Raw genomic sequence first — 10,613 nt, 5'->3', positions numbered from 1 at the left:
TCTTTTATTCGAGATACCGTAGGTACTTTTACACAATCCTGAAAAAGAAATTACATATAAATATGCATAAAATAGCAAGTATCAAGACTATTTGTCAGTTATTTTAAAGATCATGAATGACCTGCATATTTATGAAAATTAATATATTTTGAATGAATATACTTACCGATTATGTACCGGAGACAAGTTACTTAGGGGGCTTATTAAATAGGTAGTTATTTAATATTAAATACAACATCAATACCCGCGAATAGCGCAAACACGTTCCGCGACTCTTTGTAAGTCGATAGTCGGCTTTTAGCCGTTTTCTTCCCGCTGACAAAACCGAACAATGTTAAATATAATTTTCCTTGTGCTTTATGTACGGTTTTATCGTGTTTTGAAAATATTATATACATAAAACTTGCGGTTTTTGTTAATAAAAATATACAATGACAGAAGTTTGTTTACTTTTTACAAGACAGGTGTCAAAGGTTTGATTGCCATATAAAATTTAAAATGTTAGTTCCCGTTTCTGCCACGACTCTTCTCTTTCCGCACAGACTCTATATATAATATAGTGTTATCTGTTTGTATGTAACGACATTTTTAATCTTATTCACAGATGCATAGTTAGATGCGTAATTTTAATTAAAGAGGCGCCATCGAGGTGCTACGTGGTACCTACAACAAAATAAACCGTACAGAAAGGAAACTTCCTACAAAACCGAAGTTTGACAGCGGTTCCGAGTCGAATCATCCCCTGTCCCTTTGTAATATATGGCACTATCCCTTTCGGCTATTTAGGGTTGTCAAAATGCAAGCCATTACCTTATCTGTATATATCGTGCACGCAAAGGGACGTCAAGTTGTGTCAACCCTAATAATTGCTCGGAGCAATGCTGAGCTGAGTTTGGCCGAAGTCAGGAGTTTCGCACCCCTGGGCTATAACCGCGAAATCAAGGTTCGCAAATTGCGGGCATTTTTCTCTGTCACTCTAATTACGCCTTCATTGGAGTAAAAGAGAAAGATCCCCGCAATTTGCGAATTTTGGTTTTCACGGTAGCCCCTCTGGTGCTACGCTGTATTTTCCGCTACACACGGTAATAGCATGCTACTCGTCTTTCTTTCTTTCATTGCTTAGTTTAGATCATAGAAGTAGCATCCTATAGAAGTGGTATACGTGTGCCTCCGTGAGGGACAAAACATACGCAAAGCGACAATATTAAAAACACGTTTTAACATGCCTGACAATATACCAAAAACAATCTACGTAATTCGGTCGGGTTATTTGTTGCCCACCATAAACCATAATTACTAAATTTTTGGTGTGAAACAAAAAGTGAGACTGTGACAATAGTCCGGGAGCCGGCTGCATGAAACAAACCTCATCAAAAAATAGAATATACCTACCCTGTAGAGGTACCTGACATTTAGTAGATTCCAACGCACTTGGTCGGCCTAGGCTTAACCTGGCAGATTTTGTACAAATGGCAAAAACGTTGGACAAAAATTCATCAAAAAAAACCTCATCGAAAAATAGAATGAAACTTGTATGGTAGGATACCTGACCTTGATGACAGTAAAAAAAAAGTGGTCGGCCTCACCTTAGCCTGGCAGTTTTTGCAGTCCGACCAGATTTATTGGGTCACGTGAGAGCTACAATTTACCTCATCGAAAAATAGAATGAAACAAACGGATTATAATAGCTAAAATAAGCCTGTTGACGTATGTCTTGGTCGGCCTCACCTTAACCTGGCAGTTTTTGCAGTCCGACCAGATTTATAAAAAAATCATCAAAACATTTTTATCGATAAATCGTATGAAACTTGTATGGTACGATAGCTGCCTTTGAGGACAGTAATAAAAAAATGGTCGGCCAAATCCTGTGTTTGCAGGTTCCTGTGTCCGACCAATTTTGTGGTACCACGTGAGAGCTACAATTTACCTCATCGAAAAATAGAATGAAACAAACGGATTATAATAGCTTAAATAAGCCTGTTGACGTATGTCTTGGTCGGCCTCACCTTAACCTGGCAGTTTTTGCAGTCCGACCAGATTCATAAAAAAATCATCAAAAAATTTTTATCGATAAATCGTATGAAACTTGTATGGTACGATAGCTGTCTTTGAGGACAGTAAAAAAAAAATGGTCGGCCAAATCCTGTGTTTGCAGGTTCCTGTGTCCGACTAATTTTGTGGTACCACGTGAGAGCTACAATTTACCTCATCGAAAAATAGAATGAAACAAACGGATTATAATAGCTAAAATAAGCCTGTTGACGTATGTCTTGGTCGGCCTCACCTTAACCTGGCAGTTTTTGCAGTCCGACCAGATTTATAAAAAAATCATCAAAAAATTTTTATCGATAAATCGTATGAAACTTGTATGGTACGATAGCTGTCTTTGAGGACAGTAAAAAAAAATGGTCGGCCAAATCCTGTGTTTGCAGGTTCCTGTGTCCGACCAATTTTGTGGTACCACGTGAGAGCTACAATTTACCTCATCGAAAAATAGAATGAAACAAACGGATTATAATAGCTTAAATAAGCCTGTTGACGTATGTCTTGGTCGGCCTCACCTTAACCTGGCAGATTTTGCAGTCCGGCCAAATTTATAAAAAAATCATCAAAAAATTTTTATCGAAAAATCGTGTGAAACTTGTATGGTACGATAGCTGCCTTTGAGGACAGTAATAAAAAAATGGTCCGCCAAATCCTGTGTTTGCAGGTTCCTGTGTCCGACCAATTTTGTGGTACCACGTGAGAGCTACAATTTACCTCATCGAAAAATAGAATGAAACAAACGGATTATAATAGCTTAAATAAGCCTGTTGACGTATGTCTTGGTCGGCCTCACCTTAACCTGGCAGTTTTTGCAGTCCGACCAAATTTATGAAAAAATCATCAAAATTTTTTTATCGAAAAATCGTATGAAACTTGTATAGTACGAAAGCTGCCTTTGAGGACAGTAATAAAAAAATGGTCGGCCAAATCCTGTGTTTGCAGGTTCCTGTGTCCGACCAATTTTGTGGTACCACGTGAGAGCTACAATTTACCTCATCGAAAAATAGAATGAAACAAACGGATTATAATAGCTAAAATAAGCCTGTTGACGTATGTCTTGGTCGGCCTTACCTTAACCTGGCAGTTTTTGCAGTCCGACCAAATTTATGAAAAAATCATCAAAAAATTTATATCGAAAAATCGTATGAAACTTGTATGGTACGATAGCTGCCTTTGAGGACAGTAAAAAAAAATGGTCGGCCAAATCCTGTGTTGGCAGGTTCCTGTCTCCGACCAATTTTGTGGTACCACGTGAGACACGTGAAACAAACGGATTATAATAGCTAAAATAACCCTGTTGACGTATGGCTTGTTACGGGCGGCTTTCATAAATTCAATGTGGCAGTGTGCGGCAGAATCCACTTGCATCAAATTTGATGCAACACATTGTGGCTGGACATTAAGAGATGAAATGTATAAGATCAAATGGTTTGAAGGACACATAAACGCCTTTGCGAGTCGAAGAAATAACAATAAGATAATCACTTAATATATGTGAGGTTATCTTGTGTATTTTTATTTATTTATATTTATTGAGAAGTTCAACAGCGTTTACATTAAATAATATACAAAAAACATGAGAACTTATAGCATAGCCAATAACAGAACTTCCTGTAATTTATACATAATAAAAAATCATCTGTGGGTAGACTTGTAACTTGTGCTGTACAAGAATCGTAAATATAACTTAATTTGTAAGTCTTTAAGATACAAGGAAAAAGAGAAAAAATTAATAATAACTGTAAACTGGAAAAAAAATCCTAAAATAGTAGGTATAGCTCTAATTTTGCGTAAACAATAAATAAAAAATAGTATTTGAAAACACGTCTGGAGGAGAAGAAAGGGTCAATGTTTTGGAACGATTTATTATAGGTACGTGCGATTCTACTCAGAATTTAATAGAATAGAATTTTGGCCATAATTGGTACGATGACAGGGAATATGGAATAGTGTGGTGTGACGAGTTCGGCGCGTGGGAGCGCGGAGCCCTAACTGTGACAGCAATCCAACGCAGTCTAGATGCCCGTTGAGAACATCGTGGAGGAACATTTTACCATTTATTTAAATTTTGGAAGGATCACGTGCAGTTTTTCCTCTTATATTACAAGTGTTCGATTGAAAACTAAGCTTTGGTGTATACCTGGATCACCTGCACGTACAAGAAGGCGTTTCATATACGCCCGCCCATCAGATAGGTACACAAAGTCATGATGCGTATGGAATACAGCATGTGTGGTCCTATTCTAGCTGTCACGTGGTATCACAAATTTGGTCGGACGGCAAAAACTGCCAGGCTACGGTGAGGCCGACCAAGCCATACGTCAACAGGTTTATTTTAGGTATTATAATCCGTTTGTTTCATTCTATTTTTCGATGAGGTAAATTGTAGCTCTCACGTGGTACCACAAAATTGGTCGGACACAGGAACCTGCCAACACAGGATTTGGCCAACCACTTTTTTATTACTGTCCTCAAAGGCAGCTATCGTACCATACAAGTTTCACACGATTTTTCGATAAAAATTTTTTGATGATTTTTTTATAAATTTGGCCGGACTGCAAAAACTGCCAGGTTAAGGTGAGGCTGACCAAGACATACGTCAACAGGCTTATTTAAGCTATTATAATCCGTTTGTTTCATTCTATTTTTCGATGAGGTAAATTGTAGCTCTCACGTGGTACCACAAAATTGGTCGGACAGAGGAACCTGCCAACACAGGATTTGGCCGACCACTTTTTTTTTACTGTCCTCAAAGGCAGCTATCGTACCATACAAGTTTCATACGATTTTTCGATAAAAAAATTTTGATGATTTTTTTATAAATTTGGTCGGACTGCAAAAACTGTCAGGTTAAGGTGAGGCCGCCCAAGACCTACGTCAACAGGCTTATTTTAGCTATTATTATCCGTTTGTTTCATTCTATTTTTCGTTGAGGTAAATTGTAGCTCTCACGTGGTACCACAAAATTGGTCGGACACAGGAACCTGCCAACAAAGGATTTGGCCGACCACTTTTTTTTTACTGTCCTCAAAGGCAGCTATCTTACCATACAAGTTTCATACGATTTTGTGATAAAAAATTTTTGATGTTTTTTTTATAAATTTGGTCGGACTGCAAAAACTGCCAGATTAAGGTGAGGCCGACCAAGACATACGTCAACAGGCTTATTTTAGCTATTATAATCCGTTTGTTTCATTCTATTTTTCGATGAGGTAAATTGTAGCTCTTACGTGGTACCACAAAATTGGTCGGACACAGGAACCTGCCAACACAGGATTTGGCCGAGCACTTTTTTTTTACTGTTCTCAAAGGCAGCTATCGTACCATACAAGTTTCATACGATTTTTCGATAAAAAATTTTTGATGATTTTTTTATAAATCTGGTCGGACTGCAAAAACTGCCAGGTTAAGGTGAGGCCGACCAAGACATACGTCGACAGGCTTATTTTAGCTATTATAATCCGTTTGTTTCATTCTATTTTTCGATGAGGTAAATTGTAGCTCTCACGTGACCCAATAAATCTGGTCGGACTGCAAAAACTGCCAGGCTAAGGTGAGGCCGACCACTTTTTTTTTACTGTCCTCAAGGTCAGGTATCCTACCATACAAGTTTCATTCTATTTTTCGATGAGGTTTTTTTTGATGAATTTTTGTCCAACGTTTTTGCCATTTGTACAAAATCTGCCAGGTTAAGCCTAGGCCGACCAAGTGCGTTGGAATCTACTAAATGTCAGGTACCTCTACAGGGTAGGTATATTCTATTTTTTGATGAGGTTTGTTTCATGCAGCCGGCTCCCGGACTACAAGGACAAGCAATAATACCGCTTTCTCTGCTGCTACTCTTACTGAAAATTCCATAAGTGCATCTCGTTCGGTCATTTGCCCCCCCCCCCCCATGTCCTCTCTATATTATTGTACCTCAATGGGTTAGATGTACTTAGTTAGCACTACACTCGTAGGGTTAGTAAAGTTGATGTTTGATCTTTTTATGTGCCGAAAATAGAGGGTTAACCACTGCATGACCATTGTATGTACAGTCAGCAGCAGAAGTTGCTAAGAGGGCGAGGTGTTCAAAATTACCTTGACACGCTCTTATTCTTAAATCAATAAAGTCACGTCAAGATCATTTTGAACACCTGGCCCGCTTAGCAACTTCTGCTGCTGAGTGAACACCGGAGTTCGCAAATATAGGGCACTTTCCTCTTTTTATTCCAATTAAGGCGTAATTAAACTGACAGAGATTCGCTTTCGTAAAAACTAGTGCCTACGTTAAATCATGGGATTAGTTGTCAAGCGGACCCCAGGCTCTCATGAGCCGTGGCAAAATGCCGGGATAACTCGAAGAAGAAGCATTCAGTTAACTAATACCGCGCGGTGTAAAAATTATTAGTTTTATGTGATGGTGAAGTAAAGATAAAAGTATGTATATACTATAGTTTTAATTATACATAACTATAAATAATAAATACGTTGTCATGTCAGTATGTCACAAAGATAATAATGCTAGTGATTAAATTGTAAGCATCTTTATCTTGCACTGAAGTGGTTTATTTTTAACAGTACGATTAACTTTGTCAGTAAGTAGGTACTTAAATGATAAGATGAATGTAGGTATCATTTTGTTATGTCATTTAAAATTACTACTTACTGTAGTTTTCCTACCTAGGTATAATGATTCAGTCACAGATCATGCAGTAATGGCCTCTCCAAATTTCCAAACTTTCATTACAATTTTCTGCGAGGCCCTTTTCAATGTGTTTTGCCATGGTAAGGGGTCATCCATTAATTTTTTATTTATTTAGTTATTTATTATACTAGAAGTTACAACTTTATTGTTACATACAATGCTCCACAAAACTACATTTAGTTTGACTGTGGAGTCTCAGTATACTATAATACTATACTTAATTAAATTTAAAAATTAGAATAGGTTTACATTCGTAGTTGAAATAGGTAGGTATATCATGAATACACTATAGGGTATATCATGAATACATTACATCACACGTTTAGGGGGAGGGAGGGGGTCAAGGAAATGTGACATATTGTGACATGGGGGAGGGGGGAGACACAAACGTTGTGACGTCACTTTAACTTCATCAGTAACCGAAAATTTATTTAAATTATTTTATTCGCTGTACATTTAAATAACAAGTTTTTAAAACGATAATCGTCTTTATTCGTTTAATTTTCTTTCCTAAGCAGTTTTGGGTTATAAAATGACTAATATTTATATCGTCAAAAATATTTTGATAAAATATTAATAATACTTAGGTACTTAATTCGATTTGGCGATTTCGTAGAAAAAATGTGACGTCACACTAGGGGGGGAGGGGTTTGCCAAATGTGACCAAGTGTGACAAGGAGGGGGGGAGGGGTCAAAAAACCTAGAAATTCGTGTGACGTAATTAATGGATGACCCCTAATGAAAAGGTTGGCTTCGCAACCCCCCTAAGTGCGAGGCCGTGGGCGAAGGCCCCATTCGCCTACGACTATAAATACTAAGGGGCTATTCATAAATTACGTCATTTCAAATTAGGGGGGGGATCTGGACATCGGATGACGGTAGCATGAAGTAGGAGGAATGGAGAAATTTGGATGATTATAGGGGGGGGGGGTCAAAAATCGATGACGTAATTTATGGACAGCCCCTAATAATAAAGGGGTATCCAGACGTGACTGACGAAATCAGTCGATTTGTTCAGGAAAATCATTCGTCAATCTCATCTAGCGTCCACACGTACACAAATTAAATCACCAATTTGCATTCTACTATGAAAATTGGCATTTTTGTGTCCGCACCTGCTGATGTGATCGGGGAATCAAATTGGTATTTGCGTCCGCACGGCCAAAGAATATAATACTCACTAGGAGAAGAACGATAACTCCATACAAAAAAATGTCCCCAACCGTTTATACGTTTATACTAGTAGCGCCTTCGTTGTGTACCAAACACTAAAGTTGACAACCGGTTTAGCCTGGCGGGTATTGGTATTATAGGTAGGTACATATATAGTAACTCTATTGATAAACATATTTGCTATATTCATACCACGAAATATATGAAAGATGCAAATAAAACCTTGTTTGTGGTATTATCAATTGATTTAAATAAAAGGCATGTTTATGTTATCTTATCTTATTGTTTTCGGGGGCCCTTGCGGATACACTTCGACCCATAGGGATCTTTTGTGCAGTTACCCCCTAGAAGAGATCCGTCAACTACTCAAGAGCTTTTCCCACCATATCCATGTGTCGGATGATGGAGCTCATGGGTAGCGTTTTAAAGTCCTTTGGTTCCAGGTATCCTGCTCCAAAGTCCTTCATTCTTTGTCTGGCGAGGGCGTGACATTCACACATTAAGTGTCTTACTGTCTCTTCCTCTTCGCCACACATACGACAATCGGTGTTGTCAGAGTGTCCCATCTTGGCCAGAAATCCTTTGACCCCGTAGTGGCCAGTAAACACCCCCGTTATGATTTGGAGTTGTCTTTTGCTAAGTTTCCAAAGCTTTTTGCTCCAGCCGGAGTCTATTCCTTGCATAAAGAGCTTTGCATGCTTTAGACCCGTCAGACTATCCCATTCTTCCTGGTGTTTAGTCTTGGTATGGTCTTTAATAGCCGTTGTGATGGTTCCCTGTGAGAGCCCCACGAATGGTTCCGGACCTATAAGGTTACTTACAGATCCGGCTCTGGCGAGTTCATCTGCATTTTCATTGCCTATGAATCCCTCGTGCCCTGGGATCCATACCAGTTGCACCCTGTTTTGCCTTCCAAGCTGGTTCAGAGCTTGGACGCCATTATATACCAGTCTAGAGTACACTCTGGGAGCTTCGAGCGCTTTGAGAGCGGCCTGACTGTCGCTGAGTATATAGATATTCTTCCCTTGGGTTCGCCTAACTATATTCTCATGAACACAGGCAATTATAGCGAATGTCTCGGCTTGGAAGACAGTGGCGTAATTGCCCATGCTTATGCTACTACTAAAGTCATTTGCATAAATGCCTGCCCCCGTACCAGATTCTGTCTTAGACCCATCTGTGTACCATATAATGTCGTTTTCATCAGAGATTGGTGCTTCAAGACCTTCGGTCCACTCAGCCCTTGTTGGAATTTTAACGTTAAAATTCTTATGGAACACAAACTTGGGTTGCATCTTATCGCAGCCCATGTTCGTAATCCTTTCCATGAAATTGTCGCATTCCATGTTTGTGTGTTTGGTCTTTGGCTTGCTATCGCTCCAGAGTCCTGTTAGGGTCAACCTGTGTAGCGATTTCCGCGCCTCAGATTGTATCACTAGGTGTAGCGGCGAGAGGTCTAGCAGTACCTCCATCGCCGCTGTTGGCGTCGTTCTAAACGCACCAGTAATAGCCATGCATGCCGTTCTTTGTATTTTCATAAGGGCATCCCTGCATGTGCTCTTTAGTGTCCTTGGCCACCATGCCAGGCATCCGTACAAGATGATAGGCCTTACCATCATGGTATAGATCCATCTTAGTACCTTTGGGTTTAGACCCCACGTTTTGCCATAAGCCGATCTACACATTCCAAACACTCTAAGTGCCTTGGTGGTTGTTAGTTCGACATGCTTTCTCCAGTTCAGCTCTTTATCTAGTGTAACGCCTAGATATTTCACTTCATTGGACATTTCCAGTACCCTTCCATAAAGCTTCAGCTGCTTCATGCCATTAAGGGTCTTTTTCCTGGTAAACGGTATTACTACTGTTTTGCCTGGGTTTATGGAGAGTTGATGACAGTTGCACCATCTTTCCACTTGCTTCAGTGCTTTATTCATGATTTCCGATACTGTTCCCGGGAATTTCCCGTTTACAAGAATCACTAAATCATCTGCGTACCCTACCGTATGTATTGGGCCTTTGTTTAGTTCTTCCAACAGTGAGTTAACTACCAGACTCCAGAGAGTTGGTGAGAGAACCCCACCCTGTGGACAACCCTTCGTAGACGTAGCTAATATTTCATCTCCCATAAGGGAGGATTTTATTAGTCGGCTATTTAGCATAGTACCAATCCATCTACAGATTGTTGGTTCTATGCCATGTTTAGATGCTGCAATATTGATTGCCTGATACGTGGTGCGGTCAAATGCCCCCTCCACGTCTATAAAAGTGGCCAGACATAGTTCTTTGTTCTCTATCGCCTGTTCCGCTCTGGTTGTCACCAGGTGTAGTGCCGTTTCAGTCGATTTACCCGGCTGATACGCACACTGCAATTGGTGCAGCGGATGCCTCTTAAGAGGACCATCCCTTATGTGTCTGTCTACCAGTTTCTCCAGTGTTTTGAGGAAAAACGATGACAGACTTATCGGCCTGTATGATTTGGCTTCTGTGTAATCTGCTTTGCCTGGTTTAGGCAAGTACGTTACCTTTACCATCCTCCACACACGCGGTACGTGTCCGAAGGCTATGCACGCTCTGTACAGTCTACCTAAGTGCGGTATTAGTACATTAGCGCCCTCTTGTAGTAGTATGGGGTAGATTCCATCTGGCCCCGGGGCTTTGTATGGTTGAAATGTGGATAGTGCCCATTGTATCTTATCGTGATCTACTA

The 10,613-nt window shown here is 39.8% G+C and overlaps 1 protein-coding gene across 1 annotated transcript in view; it reads left to right on the top strand.

Annotated features, from left to right (window-relative positions):
• The window catches only part of LOC134676429 (zinc finger protein 722-like), a 144,036-nt gene that overhangs the window by 64,626 nt on the left and 68,797 nt on the right, over positions 1–10,613 (top strand). The gene's annotated exons all lie outside the window — the stretch shown is intronic.

The sequence above is a fragment of the Cydia fagiglandana genome, chromosome 24 (genome assembly GCF_963556715.1).
Source record: "Cydia fagiglandana chromosome 24, ilCydFagi1.1, whole genome shotgun sequence".
NCBI classification, from domain to species: domain Eukaryota; kingdom Metazoa; phylum Arthropoda; class Insecta; order Lepidoptera; family Tortricidae; genus Cydia; species Cydia fagiglandana.
Note: the sequence above shows the minus strand (reverse complement) of the source record. Positions and strands in the feature narration are given on the sequence as shown.